Consider the following 15,576-nt stretch of genomic DNA (forward strand, 5'->3'; position numbering starts at 1 on the left):
TCTGACCGTCTACATCACCTGATCTTAATCCGCGTGTCTTATGGCTGTGCATTATCTGAAAGATGTGTTCAGTGCTCTGTAGCAGTAGTAGTAGTAGTAGTAGTAGTAGTAGTAGCTTTATTCATCCGTAGATCTCGTTTTACAAGGATATAGGGCATACAAGTTTAGACCAATTTAAAATAAGCTAATTCGTATACACATATATTTACAGACTTCTAGTTAGAGAGAATCATTAGATTTAATACTGGTATACAATACTTTTTTAAAAATAACTTATTAAATACTGTAATGCCACACCGTTCACTCATGTCTAACTATCAGTCACTACGCACACTATACTCATATTGTTTCATAACACTTCTCACACACACACACACACACACACACACACACACACACACACACACACACTGGTGATCTCTGGGCCATTTTCTGTACCGCAGCTTCCCATTTGCCATCCTGAAAACTGAGTCAGCATCCCTCCACAATGAGTGAGATGTTTAGCTTAGAAAAAGGGAGAGGTGTTAGTATTACAAATTTAGCTGTAGCTGAACTTTAAAGCACGCTGTGCGCAACGAAATCTGAACGTAATCCATGATACACTCCGATCTGTTGTGGGACATGCTGTTTCTCCATTTCAACTTGCGGCAGAAAACAGAGGACAGCATACTGCACGTGTCTTACGCCAGTTTCGCGACAGTAGAAATCCAATTTCATTGTTGTTTTAGTGTGATTTTTGGCTCGGGACAATCAAGAACTGGTGTCGTTGTTGCTTTTTATACGGTTTTTGGCCTCAGGACAGTTAAAAATCGATTTTTCTCATTCGATATGGTACGACCTTGCCTTGGTGGATGGACTTACCCAACTGACAGTGTCACAACTGTTGAATGCCAGACTTGTGCAGTCATGCGCATGTCACATTATGGTCGGTTTAATTTGCAACTCACAGCATAGCGTTGTATTGCGATTCATCTGTCATTTGTAGCCGGAACCATTCACGTCATGACACTTACAGCTTTTTCTTCCCATAACGATTCCCCCTTCTTCAATGATGTTCCGTCCAAATGTGACGTCTTTCTCATCAGCCTTTTTCTTTTTTTTTTTTTTTTTTTTTTTTACAGCGTTTTGAAACTCGAATTTTAATTATAATCACCCTGTATTTACAACGAGAAGAGATATTTCAGACGGGTAATAACTGCCCAGCCGTTCCAAAGGTAAAGTTCAGTTTCAATTGTCTTCTAGTTTTCAGAAAATTGACATAATTCTCACTACATATGATGTAAGGTGGCAACAGTCTTGCCCCTTACATGAGTCTTGTAAGTAGGCTGTTTATGTTTTTATAGCGCTCTGTATGAAAATCACTGGCTGTGCTGTGTGCAGTCTGTGGCTGGGTGGCATTATTGTAATATTCGCTATTGTAATGCTGGGCTGTTGGCTGTTGGCTGTTAACAGCGCGTAGCGTTGCGCAGTTGGAGGTGAGCCGCCAGCAGTGGTGGATGTGGGGAAGTGAGATGGCGGAATTTTGAGAGCGGACGATCTGGACGTGTCTCATTAAGAAAGAGTAAATTTGTAAGACTGGATGACATGGACTGATATATATATGACTTTTGAACAATATTAAGGTAAATACATTGATTGTTCTCTATCAAAATCTTTCTTTTGCTAACTGTGCCTATCAGTAGTTAGTGCCTTCAGTAGTTTGAATCTTTTATTTAGCTGGCAGTAGTGGCGCTCGCTGTATTGCAGTAGTTCGAGTAACGAAGATTTTTGTGAGGTGAGTGATTTGTGAAACGTATAGGTTAATGTTAGTCAGGGCCATTCTTTTGTAGGGATGCGTTGCGCTAAAAATATTGTGTGTCAGTTTAAGCACAGTCATGTATAATTTTTCTAAGGGGACGTTTCAGTCTGTTTAAAGTGACTATAATCACTTTGCGAGCACTTTAGGTCAATAACAACGACTGACAGCGGCACAATCGTTTTGTAGATAATTAGTTGTCGTTTGTTGGTGTAATACTCTCGATTACGATGTATGAAATGTCTGTGGAAACGCGTCGGCACACTGGCTATGTAATACAGGGAGAATTGAGCGATTTTGTACTTATCAGACTTCGCGTCAATGCATTATATGCGAGGCACCGGGGACAGTGCTCGGCCAGCAGCCTGACAGCGCGTCTCCAGGTGTGTAACCTCAAGTGTTTACAAAACAGAGCAGTGCCTCGCTGGGCGTGCTCTGTCCTATGTTCCACTAATTTTACGCCTTCGAGTAATTGAAGTGGGCCGGACGGTGTGGCCGAGCGGTTCTAGGCGCTTCAGTCTGGTACCGCGCGACCGCTACGGTCGCAGGTTCGAATCCTGCCTCGGGCATGGATGTGTGTGATGTCTTTAGGTTAGCTAGGTTTAAGTAGTTTTATGTTCTAGGGGACTGATGACCTCAGATGTTAAGTCCCATAGTACTCAGAGCCATTTGAACCATTAATTGAAGTGGGGCAGGCCAGGAGTTCCTGAGGAATTAAAAATACCGAGAAAATTGTTGTTGCCCGCAGTTGTGGATCTTCCCAGGTGGCTTGGGTGGAGTTTACTCGTGAAATTTGGTAGAAAGGGAAGAATTGTGGATAATAGTTCGATTCCCAGGCCGTACATTGGTCCGCACTGGGAAACTGGGTATTCTGAACGTTTCTAGGGATGTGATTTGCTCGGTAAAGCTTTGGTGGGGAAAACAGAGGCGAAGAGCGATCTTGCTCGACTCTCTGTCGAGGTCTTCCGTTTTGGGCTTTCATTCTGAGAGGACGTGAGCCGTGTCAGCTCTTTGCTCATGAGAAGATTGTCGCAATTTGAGAAGTTTAAGGACAGCAGTCTGGTGTCCAAGTACTGTAGGAGTGTAATTTCCGAGCCGCCACACCCGGATTCAAACGCAGCGCCATTGCCCTCCGGAGACCGCAGCCACAGCAGCAGCAGTACGGTGAGATCGCTCCTGCTTCGCCCTGCGTTAGGAGTAGTGTTAAATAGCTGGATCACGTGCAACTGCTGTTTCCACTGAGGTTTCACGGTACTTTGGAGTGTAGTGATTCTTCTTATTTTTTGTTTTGTGTCGATGTCAGTCGGTCACTCAATGTATGAGAGATCGCATTTTGTACAGATTTTGACACTATTCACTGCCAATCCTACATAGGAGGGTAATTTGTAAATGGTTCATTTGTGTTTTTATTCAGCATTGGTCTGAAGTTCATAATAAATTTATTGATTCAGCAGAGCTTTTACTTCCACTAATTTGATCCTGAGTTCACCCTTTGCTTTATTTTATTTTTCTGTAATTGTCTGATATCATTGAATCCCCTAAGTTCTCGTTATGGTTCATGTTTGGAAATAAAAATAGGTGTGATTTTTCGTCACCACTACCACCCCAGATTAATTAGGGGTGACAGAGCGGCATTTAAATCTAGCGCTTTCCATTCTTGTATACATTTCCACTGCCGATCTCTCTGTAAGTTGTTTGACACGGGCAAACACACCGCAAACTCCAGACTGGTGGGGAATTACAATCAAAAGAATTTTTTGTTTTACTTACGAAACAAAATATGATCTCCACTTTCCAGCCCTAAGGACTTCGTGATGGCACCCGGCTGCCCTGTCATCCTCTAACAGAGAATCATTCAGACGCCGTATGGAAGGCGTGTGGTGATAATGTTCTCCTGGCCGTTGCCAGCTCTCCACACGTAGGAACAGCTACTTTTCACTGAAGTAACTCAGTGACGTCACAGCACTGAATGCCAGCCCTACTAGTCTCCAAGAAAAATACCTGTCAGTAGTGAGACATATACAGGTCATAATATGAATGATGTACTATAAACACAGGCCATAGATAATCTATGGTAAAATCTGAAGATGCAGTACATTCATATCACGTCTGTTACTATTTCTTTACATATTGTTACAGCATGTAATGGAGCGGGTAGACTGTCTACATCCGTCTGACACACTGAAGGTGGAAATTAATTTTTGTTCTTCCCGAATCACGGTGAAACCTTGCCCCAGCAGACGTGAGATTCAGTCTACACGTTAGTGCGTCCCAGAGATGTTCAGGTCGGGGTTACAAGGAGGTCAGCCCAACAAATCCATCCACTACTCTACCAACCATGGTGGTCAAGCCTGTAAGGACTGGGGTGTTACGCAGAACTTAAGGAATCATGCTATTGGCCTAAATATTTACTTGAGGACTCATTCTCTGGAAATGTTGGGGGGCTGATGCGGGAATCTAGCAGGTGATTTGGCATTTTCCTGAGGTCTATTACGAAGTGTCATGTGTTTATCTGGGTCGTGTGAATGGCTGTGGTAAGTGATTGTGTAGTGTAGTTTTGTACCTATGCTGTTATGGATGAGGAGAAGGGAGAGAATGAAACCAGGTGCCGCTACAAAGAAAACATCTCCTCAATACCGGCAAGGGGACCGCTGAGCTTAACGCAAGCGTGTGACGCACGCATCGCTAACAAAGTGTCACATGATTTCGCATCGTGCGGCACAGAGTATATGTTTGAAATTCAGTCGAAGACGTTAGAGCATGAAGTTCGATGATCAAAAACTATACGCCAACAACACGCTTTGCCTGCTGAATATTGGCGGTGAAAATTGCTTATACCACTGGTATTAGTAATGGCTATCTGCAAGTCGAGGGATATGGGATACCAAACAAGTCTGTATTAGTTACTTCAGCTACGGAGGAGGAAACTGACCATTTTTTTTCTTGCATGAACTAGAATTAATTGTCGGAGCCCAGGCTACCGAGCATGATAGCTCAGTGGTTAGCACAATGAACTCACATTCGGGAGGACGACGGTTCAAACCCGCGTCCGGTCATCCTGTATTGGGTTTTCCATGATTTCCCTTATTAGAACACGACAAATGTAGGGATGGTTCCTTCCGAAAGGCACGGGCGATTTCCTTCTCCATCCTTCCCTAATCCGAGCTTGTGCTCCGTCTCTAATGACTTCGCTGTCGACGGGACGTTAGACACTAATCTCCTCCTCCTCCTCCTCCTCCACCTCCTCCTCCTCCTCTTGAAGGCCAAACAAAGAAGAATAGTTCCACACAACCACACTAGTTCACTAAACTGCATTCGTCACAATATGCTCGTGTAAATATTGTGTGTCAGGTTCAGCACAACTGAAACACGAAGTTCCTATCACAACACCTGGTCTTATTGTCACGGACTTCATAGTTGCCCCAATTAGTGTACGAGAGAGATAACGCTTTGAAACACATCGAAGTAGGAAGTCAAGCTAGTGATAACCGTCAAACGTTGTTCGCAATAAAGAGGCGAACGTGAGGTACGTAGGGAATTCAAAATATCAAGGACTGTTAAAGACAACAGATGACTGTCTTCATAAAGAAGGTGTGTTATCTGTTATCGCACTCAGAACCACATCGAGAATTAAATTTTAAACTCAGGGATTTCACCGGTACCTGTTTTTCGAAATTATTGCTTTATAACTTTTCCAGTATAAGAACTTGACAGCATAGTTATTCTAATGGTTCAAATGGCTCTGAGCACTATGGGACTTACCATCTTAGGTCATCAGTCCCCTAGAACTTAGAACTACTTAAACTTAACTAACCTAAGGACATCACACACATCCATGCCCGAGGCAGGATTCGAACCTGCGACCGTAGCAATCGCGCGGTTCCGGACTGCGCGCCTAGAACCGCGAGACCACCGCGGCCGGCACAGCATAGTTATTACGTAATAATCTTTTAATTGTGCCCAGCGAAGAAGAACCACACCAAAAAATTGCCATTTCTAAAACGGATGCACTTAATAACCGTGGGGCACGTTATCTTACGTTCGCAATTCAGCACAACAGATAAATTATCTGACAAAAGCAGTGAAAAGATTTTGCAGTCTTCAGTTCCAAATACCGTGTTCTCAATAACGAAGTAAAACGTCAATATTAAATAATTTTTCCTTTTGAATAAACATTCGTTTATTTTAAATTAACGTACGAAACAAAAAATGCGGAACATTAGACAAACAGTGTAAAGCTGTCACCTTGGTACTGACACCCACGCAGTGGTCGAAGGTTATCGCGTGAGGCATGTGAAAGGCACCTTTCCCCACAATCAGTTCGCAGCTGCCACTGCTCCCTTAGCTGAGAATGAGCTGTAAGGCAGGTGATATTTCAGGAATGAAACGCTTTTTTTTTTTTTTAACATGAGCGTTTCATCATTCTACTTAAAGTCAAAATCAAAAAAGAGTAGTGAATGGTAGGAAGTCGGAAAACGGAAATATTGTGCTAATTTGTACACTACGTGCTCTATTTAGTAAGAAATTGCAACGGTCTCACCGTTTGCACAAATGAACTTGCATCTCCCCGCCCCCCAACGTATAACGTATGCTCAGTTCCGTAAATATCAGTCTAGAGTTATACATATTGATAATATTTTTTCGTCAGGTAGATACCAAACGATTTCGCATTGGGGTTGGTAGGAAACGAAGACAGCTGGGAGAGTTATCCCTCACTTCTTTCAGACACTGTTTTCAGCAAATCTAAAGAAGTTTCATATCAGCGCACACTCCGCTGCAGAGTGAAAATCTCATTCTGGAAACATCCCCTAGGCTGTGGCTAAGCCATGTCTCCGCAGTATCCTTTCTTTCAGGAGTGCTAGTTCTGCAAGGTTCGCGGAAGAGCTTCTGTACAGTTTGGAAGGTAGGAGACGAGGTACTGGCAGAAGTAAAGCTGTGAGGACGGGGGGTGAGTCGTGCTTGGGTAGCTCAGTTGGTAGAGCGCTTGCCCGCGAAAGGCAAAGGTCCCGAGTTCGAGTCTCGGTCCGGCACACAGTTTTAATCTGCCAGGAAGTTTCAAATCTAAAGAACATTAGCACTTAATCATTTCACTATTTGTCTATATATTTGTCGTCGTTATAAACATGTTTCTACAGTGAAGAGAAGTCTTTTCTGAACGTATTTGTCTCGAGTGCACCCATGTATGGAAGTAAAACGTGGGCTATAAACAGTTTAGATAAGAAGCGAACAGAAGCTTTGGGAATGTGATGCTACTGAAGAATGCTGAATGCTAGATGGGTAGATCACACCACTAACGAGGAGGAACTGAACAGAACTGAGGAGACAAGAAATCTATAGCACAACTTGACTAGAAGAAGGGTTCGGTAGGTACGACACATCCCGAGGCTAGAACAAATCGTCAATTTTTTAGTGGAGGGAAATATGGCCAGTTACACCGCCGCAGAAGGTCTCAGCTTCGCTCTTACAGAGCATGACAGCATTATGCCGCTATACTAGTGGGCTTTCATATGTTGTGAAGCCAACTTATGATAGATATTTGTATGAATAGCGGTATTCTGATTACTGGTTCAAATGGCTCTGAGCACTATGGGACTCAACTTCCGAGGTCTTAAGTCCCCTAGAACTTAGAACTAGTTAAACCTAACTAACCTAAGGACATCACACACATCCATGACCGAGGCAGGATTCGAACCTGCGACCGTAGCGGTCGCGCGGTTCCAGACTGTAGCGTCTAGAACCACTCGGCCACTTCGGCCAACTTATTCTGTTTATTGTTGAGATAAACTACGAGTGTAACACTTTCAGTGCCCGAAATAGCTTCACACCCTAAGTTAACTTGCGGAGTATAGAGGTAAATAAATCTAGATTTCTAGATGGTTTTTGACAGTGTAACTCACAAGCGGCTTGTAGTCAAATTGCGTACATATGGAATATCGTCTCAGTTATGCGACTGGAATCGTGTTTTACTGTCAGAGAGGTCGCAGTTGGTAGGGACTGACAGAAAGTCTTTGAGTAAAACAGCAGTGGTTTCTGACGTTCCCCAAAGTAGCGTTACATGCCCCCTGCTCTTCGTTATCTAAGCAAACGGTTTAGGAGACATTCTGAGCAGCCGTATTAGGTTGCTTGCAGATGATACTGTCGTTTATCGTCTAGTAAAATCATCAAACAAAACAAACTGCAAAACGGTTTAGAAAAGTAATCTGTTTGGTGCTGAAATCAGCAATCGACCCTCAAAATTGAAAAGTTTGGGGTTATCCAATGAGTGCTTAAAGGAATGGGTTAAGCTTCGATTACACGATAAATCAGTCAAGTCTAAACGCAGTAAATTCAACAAAATACCTAAGAATTGCGATTACGACCAATTAAAATTGGAAAGAACACGTAGAAAATGTTTTGGGGGAAGGCCAATCAAAGACTGCGTTTTATTGACAGAGCACTTAGAAGATACAACAGATCTGTTAAAGAGACTGCCTGCACCAGGCTTCTCCGTCTCCTTTTGGAGTACTGCTGCGCGATGTGGGATTCTTACTAGACTCTGCCTCGTGATGACTGGGTGTTGTGTGATGTCCTTAGGTTAGTTGGGTTTAAGTATTCTACGTTCTAGGGAACTGATGACCATGATGTTAAGTCCCATAGTGCTCAGAGCCATTTGAACCATTCTTACTAGAGAAGATTAACGGAGTACATCGAGAAAGTTGAAAGGAGAGCAACATGTTTTGTACTATCGATAAATAGGAGAGCGAGTGTCACTGACATGGTACAGGATTTGGGGTGCTTTTTCGTTGTGGTGGAATCTTCTCACGACATTTCAATCACCAACGTTCTCCTCCGAATGTGAAAATATTTTGTTGATGCTGACATACGTAGGGTGAAAAAATCATTATAATAAAATAAGGGAAACTCCGCCATAGCCGGGCCCAAGGCGGTTGAGGAGGAGGAGGGGGGGGGGGGGAGGAGTACAACCTCGTTAAAAAAACCTTGGTTCACCTGGCCCGGGTGATAGTACCTTGTGAGGGCCCCTTGCCAGGGATACGGTGAAGACCTCAACGGCAGCGAAGGCGGAGAAGATGGACTTCGGTACGGCGGAGCTGGCGGAAGAGGCAGCCTCTTGTCCAAGGCCAAAATGGACAGAGGGCACGACGCTTCAATATGTTAGTGGCGGCACCCCGAAAGAGTCTGTGCCACACGTTAGTGGCGGCTGAATAACTAATATTCCAGGCTAACAACCTGGTCTTACATTGGGAATTCAGAGATGACTCTGGATTCCCTACTCTTTAAAATTTACAGCTTCAAGTTGCAAAATGGTTAGTTCGCACAATGGATGCTTTACCCCAGGGGGTTCCTCTGACGAGGTAATCCACCATTACATCATGTAATGCAATGGGACCTAGGATTCTGGGGAGTCCCAACAATTGCGGTGAAGAAGAGATGGAATATATTGAAAAGCCTTCCAAACTTCAGTTCAAGAAGAAGTACTACTTGGGAAAATTAAATGTAAATTCGGTCCTGAAAATTGGGAAACAAAAGGAATTAGAATTATTTCTGCAGAAGAACGATATACAGATTATAGCAGTTCAAAAAACACGCTTCTTAGATGAGAATGTAGTTTATACACAGCGTTATAGAATTTATAAAGGGAAACCAGCAGTGAGAATAATGGAAAACAAGCCGAGGTTTGGAACAGCATTTTATGCAAACAAAAAACCGTAGACACTGTAACAGTATTTAGATCGAATTCAGAAAGAGTATCCATGTTAACAATAAAATGCAAGAATAAAAGTTACACCCTCAAAACTGCCATGCACCTATAAATGCGGACAACAGAAGAAATCTAGAGAAAGTAAATCAATTCTGGGATCTTTTGGAATCTGAAATTTCTGTCATAACTAAAAAGAACGTTAAAATACTTCTTGGTGACTTCAATGCACATATTGGGAGGGAAAAGAAATTTAGGACTATTGTAGGTGAATATCCATCACACTCAAGAACAAACAGAAAGAGTGAAAGACTGATCAATATGTGCAAAATGTTCTAGTTAAAACTACAAACAATCCTGTGGGCAGAACATCCGCAACTGAGCAGAGGTTGAAAATACCGGTTCAGTTGTAAATTACTTTATTTTCACACGACCGGTTTCGGACTGTTATAAACCCATCCTCAGGTGTTGTAGTAGCTGTGCTGTGGTCCCCGAGCGACGCATGTGCTGCCTATGCGCTCATAGGCAGCACACCACGCATGGTACACGCGGCGCTCGGGGACCACAGCACAGCTACTACAACACCTGAGGATGGGTTTATAACAGTCCGAAACCGGTCGTGTGAAAAAGTATTTTACAACTGAAGCGGTATTTTCAACCTCTGCCAGTTAAAACTCATGTCAACACATTTCCGCAAACTACCAAGAAAAGCAAAAACTTGGAGACATCCAAATCCAAACCTAGGGGAATTTCAACTGGATCACGTAGCCATATCTAAAAAGTATATCACAGAAACTATAAATTTTAAATAGTCAGAAATCGGGAATTCGATTCTGATCATTATATCTCTAAGATTAAGATAATATTTCTCCCATCTAAAACAAAAAAGGCAACCAAGAAAGTGATCAGATACAACACCACTACAGCTAAGATTACAAATGAAAATATAGAAAAATTTAGAGAAGAAATTGAGACAGGAAAAGGTGTTGGCGTTAACTCCAGATGCAAATAGCTCAAGCACCAAAGAAAACTTTAGGATTGGCCAAGAATAAAAAGAAGACATGGTGGAATGAGGAGTGTGAAGAAGCTCTAATACGAAGAGCTCAAAAAATGGAGAAAATTGAGATGTTCGAAAAAAGAGGAAGACCTTGAACAATTCAGACAACAAAGAAAGAAAAGAAACAGCAAAAATAATCCGGAAAATCAAAAGAAACTTTGAAAATTCTCAGCTTATTGTAATAGAAAAAAATTTCACCAAAAATAATACTACAATTTTTTTCCAAACTTTTAAACACATACTTAAAGGATATCTGGCACCAAGAATTTGTTTCAAAGATGAAAATGGTAAAATGGGATTAAATAACAAAGAAAATTGTGAAATTTTAGCAAAATTTTTTGAAAAGCTGTTAAACTGCCCAGTTCCAAGAGATAAATTAGAATTTCCAGTTACACCTCAAAATATAGAGGAAGATTTCCCACCACCAGAGTTAGAAATTCATGAAACCTTCAAAACACTCAAAAACAATATAACAAGTGGTGAAAACTCCATTACAGCATAATTATTGAAGTGGTCAGAACCAAAAATCATATAGGATCTATAGCTGATTTTTGAGAACATTTAGAAAACTGAAAAGATTCCAGTTGAATGGAAAACAGTATTAATCCACCCGCTACATAAAAAGGGAGACAAACAGAATGTCAATAATTACAGAGGAGTGTCACTTCTCCCAGTGGCAAACAAAATATTACTAAAAATTCTCCTGAATAGAGTGGTAGATACTTTAGACGAACAACTGGGAGCAAACCAATAATAGTGTCATTTACCGATTTCAAGAAAGCATTATAATGTATAGACAGAGAAACAACAGATAAAGTCATTAGAGAATTTTGTGTTAAATCAAAATTAGCAAATATAATTCGTGAAACACTAACAAATACAATATCTAAAGTAAAATTTATGGGGGAAGTATTTCAGCCATTTGAAATAAAAACTGGTGTTAGACAAGGTGATGGTTTATCACCTCTACTGTTTACTTGTGTTTTAGAAAAAATTGTAAGGATCTGGAATTCGGAGCTGAAAAACCACAAAATTGAACCAACAACTCTGGGAAGGAAAACAAATGGAATTAAGGTAAACTGCTTGCCTTTCGCGGATGATTTTTCAATACTTTCTGAAAACCTCCAGAAACAGGCATTCAGATAGACCTTTTGGAAAAAATAGCGAACAGAATTGGTCTCAAAATTTCAGTTGAAGAAACGAAATCCATGAGAAATATAAAAAATTTCCCAAATTCATAGAAAAACAAATAGCCAAAATGAGCGAGTAAATAAATTTAAATATCTTGAAGAAACTATACAACAGAATGGACAAGAAAAAACTGCAGTAGCTGTAAGAACTAACAAACAAAGAGCATATGGTTTGCCCAAAAATATTTACAACAAGAAATGTATATCTAGAAAAACAAAACTAAAACACTACACCACAGTGGTACGATCAGAATCTGTCTAAATGTCTAACGATGAACTATAAGATGGACAAACTAAAGGTACTGGAAAGAAGGATTATTAGAAAATAATGGGTGCAATAAAAACCGCAGATGTCTGGAAAATGAGAAACAAGTGAGGAGATCTACAAAAATGTAGAGAAAATGTCTGAAGTAATGGCCAAACGAGGATTAACCTTTCTCGGACACCTCTATCGAATGGATGGAAAACAAATACCCCTATATTTCTGGAAGAAGAAATCTACTATAGCATGGATTACAGAAGTAAGGAAAGATCCAGAAAGAAACATCAAAGAATCAGAAATAGCAGAAATAAATCTTTTTAAAAATAAAATACTAAATTTGAAAGGCTTTCAAAGCACAAGTAATAAAAAATCTGGAACAACATGGACAGAAAAAAGGAAGAGGGTTCATGGGGAGAAAATGAGGGAATACTGAAAAATAGGAAATAACAAGAAGAAGAGGAACTGAAGTTGTTAGTGTGATCCTAGTTGGTCAATACGACTGTAAAACAGAAGGGAAATCAGAGCTCGCACGGAAAAATATGTGTGTTCCTTTCTTCCGCGTTGTTCGAGATTGGAATAATAGAGAATTATTCTGAAGGTGGTTCGACGAACCCGCTGCCAGGCACTTAAGTGTGATTTGCAGAGTATCCATGTAGATGTAGATGAGGTACACCATTACAACAAAACTCCTTTATCGCCTGCAAGAGTAGATAAAAGTTATCAGAGAGGAAATGATGGAAGAACATATAAATAAGAGATATAGGCATTCAGACGATGTAATTTGTATGCACAAAGTAGAAAAATCGTGATGATCACCTAAAAGAAACAAAGAAACAGTATTTATTCTTGTTAGCACTATACGTCCATAGCAGGAGGAACAAAATCACTCGATCATTTGAGTTCTCTGCACGGGTACACAGACACATCAAATACGAAGCTTCACCTTCAGGCTCCTCATTCGGTTCGCGTCATGCACATCGTCAAAACTGAACTGCTTGTGGGGCTGTATTACGCCAGATATGACCGAAATGTACAGAAAAAAAACTCTATACGCAAGCATATAAGCGTATCCTCATTCGTCCTCGTGACAACAACATACACCTTTCGCAGTCTGTGCCACTCTGACTGAATCACCGAAGGACACGAAGGAACGGTGCAGTTTACGGACGAGCATAAAATATCCGATATGTATCTTCACTAATGTCAACGAAAATTTTTGTCGGCGGTTTCTTTCTTTCGCTTTCATAATTAAGCTTTGGAATGCTCTTCCTTTTTACAGTGCTTCGTTCTCTCTTGTGGGATTTGTTTCACGAATCATATAAGCCACTCGCAGAGACCGGTCATGGTAAGCAGAGGGCTGTCTTTAGTTATTTTCATCAAAAGCAACCACGTATTTGAACCTTAAGTTTTGAGCGGCATCGAGAACGAAAAACCAACAAGTGCTGATTCCCCTCACCACGAGCTCTGCCCTGTGTTAAGAAGGGCGTTATTTCGAGATGTGGACTGTAGTTGTTGCCTCCTCGCAGTGGCCTCGTTTCCTTGCCACGTCGCGAATTGCGCGCCGTTGTCGCTAATATACTTCTCGGTTTACCTGCCGTTTAGAACCCGTCCAACAGCGTTATTCGCCTTGGCGGTTGCCAGCTACACATGACATGGTTTTCGAAGTTAAAAGAAAAAAAATGTTCGGTACTGAGAGGAGACAAGGGTATTTATTCTTGTTTCTCGGAAGGTGTTGAGAGATTAAATGCAGCGAATCCTCGCGTGTTAGAGAGATTGATGCTGCACATTTTGAAACGGCTGAATGCGAGCCGTTTCACTGGCTCTATTGAGCTACCTACAGCCATTCTATATTTATTTACACCTCTATTGGTCGTAACGTCTGCATTTTCGGTCATGAGGAGGAGGATGAGCAGTAGTGTGTTTCGTTAGACAGCCACTGCGGCACTTTAATGAGCAAATACTGTCATTTATCAACTTATACTTTACGTTACGTATAGCTGTAGGTACACTAAGTGTATATGTATAGTCTTGTGTTTCTTTTTCCTATTTGTTTATTTTACATCTACATAAAAAATTACTCTGCAATTCACATTTAAGTACCTGGCAAAGGTTTCATCGAAACACCTTTAAGCTACTTCTCTACCGTTCCACTTGAACAGCGCGCGGAAAAAACAAGCACTTAAATCTTTCAGTGCTAGCTCTGAGTTCTCTTATTTTATTATGATGATCACTTCTTCCAGTGCGGATGGGTAGCAACAAAATATTTTCACATTCTGAGGAGAGAGTTGGTGACTGACATTTCGTGCGAAACTTCTGCCACAGTCAAAAATACCTTTGTTTTAATGACTGCCACTCCAGTTCGTGTATGATATGGCACTCCCTACCTTATTTCGCAATAATAAGAAACGAGCTGGCCTTCTTTGAACTTTTCCAGCGTCCACTGTCAATCCCATCTGATGCAGATCCCACACCGCACAGCAGTATTCCAGATGAGGGCGGACAAGCGTAGTGTGAGCAGTCTCTTTAGTAGACCTGTTACATTTTCTAAGTGTTTTACCAGTAAATCACAGTCTTTGGTTTGAGTTCCCCGCAACATTACCAGTATCTATGCGATCGTTCCAATTTAAGTTATCCGTAATTGTAATCTCTAAGTATTTTGTTGATTTTAATTTAATGGATTCGTTGTGGTACTTGCGTGGATGACTTCACACTTTTCATTATTTACATTCAATTGTCACTTTTTGCACCATAGTAGTATTTTATCTAAATCATTTTGCAATACGTTTTGGTCATCTGATGACTTTACAAGTTGGTACATGACAGCATCATCTGCAAACAATCTAAGAGGGCTGCTCAGATTGTCTTCTAAATCGTTTATTACGTTTCCGTGTTATATTTCTGAGTTTCCATTTTCCATTCCTTGTCTCCTCTGCTAGAGATAGTATGTGACTGACTGTGGGCAGAGTCATCTGATTTAATTAATTGGTTTTCAGTAATTAATCTAATATTCATACGATGGTTTTTCTTTGAATCTAATCTGATGCGAGTCAGAGAAATAACTTTGCAGTGACCCAGAGCAAACGTAGTTGATTTAATGTTAATCAGTTTATAAATTAATTGATTGAAGCTTGCTCCATGGAAACCAGCGTCAGCCCTGCTTTCAGTCTGAACATTTGGAAAGGATATGAAGCTCGAGTAAGTATTATTCAATTTCTCGCTCGAATAAAGTAACTTTATCGTCCGGTAGGACTAACCTAATCTACCAGGATGTGGTGTTAAATAAGTATCTTTCCTGTATTTTGTCTAAGTACGTCACAGCCCCAAAGTACGCATAGCACAGATGGGTGTGTCAGGTAAATCCAGTGACGCAGCCCTGAGTAAATCAGTGTGAGTTTCGCGATGGTAAAGTACGCCTTCGTGCACCACTAAGTGTACTTAGTTATTTGCCAATATGCGTCTTATATCTGGTAACAGGTAGAATGTGATATGTTCCCGATCGACATCATCGTATGTCTGGCATTCAAAGTCCTAAAATGGGACTTTTAAAATTAATTTTGTGTTCACACAATTCTTAGT

The 15,576-nt window shown here is 41.0% G+C and overlaps 1 non-coding gene across 1 annotated transcript; it reads left to right on the forward strand.

Annotated features, from left to right (window-relative positions):
• Positions 1–6,751: 6,751 nt before the first annotated feature.
• Trnas-cga lies at positions 6,752–6,826 on the forward strand. The gene has a single exon. It is a non-coding gene; the product is annotated as a tRNA-Ser (tRNA).
• The last annotated feature ends 8,750 nt before the right edge of the window (positions 6,827–15,576 follow it).

This window comes from Schistocerca americana, chromosome 5 (assembly GCF_021461395.2).
Source record: "Schistocerca americana isolate TAMUIC-IGC-003095 chromosome 5, iqSchAmer2.1, whole genome shotgun sequence".
Taxonomy (NCBI): Eukaryota; Metazoa; Arthropoda; class Insecta; order Orthoptera; family Acrididae; genus Schistocerca; species Schistocerca americana.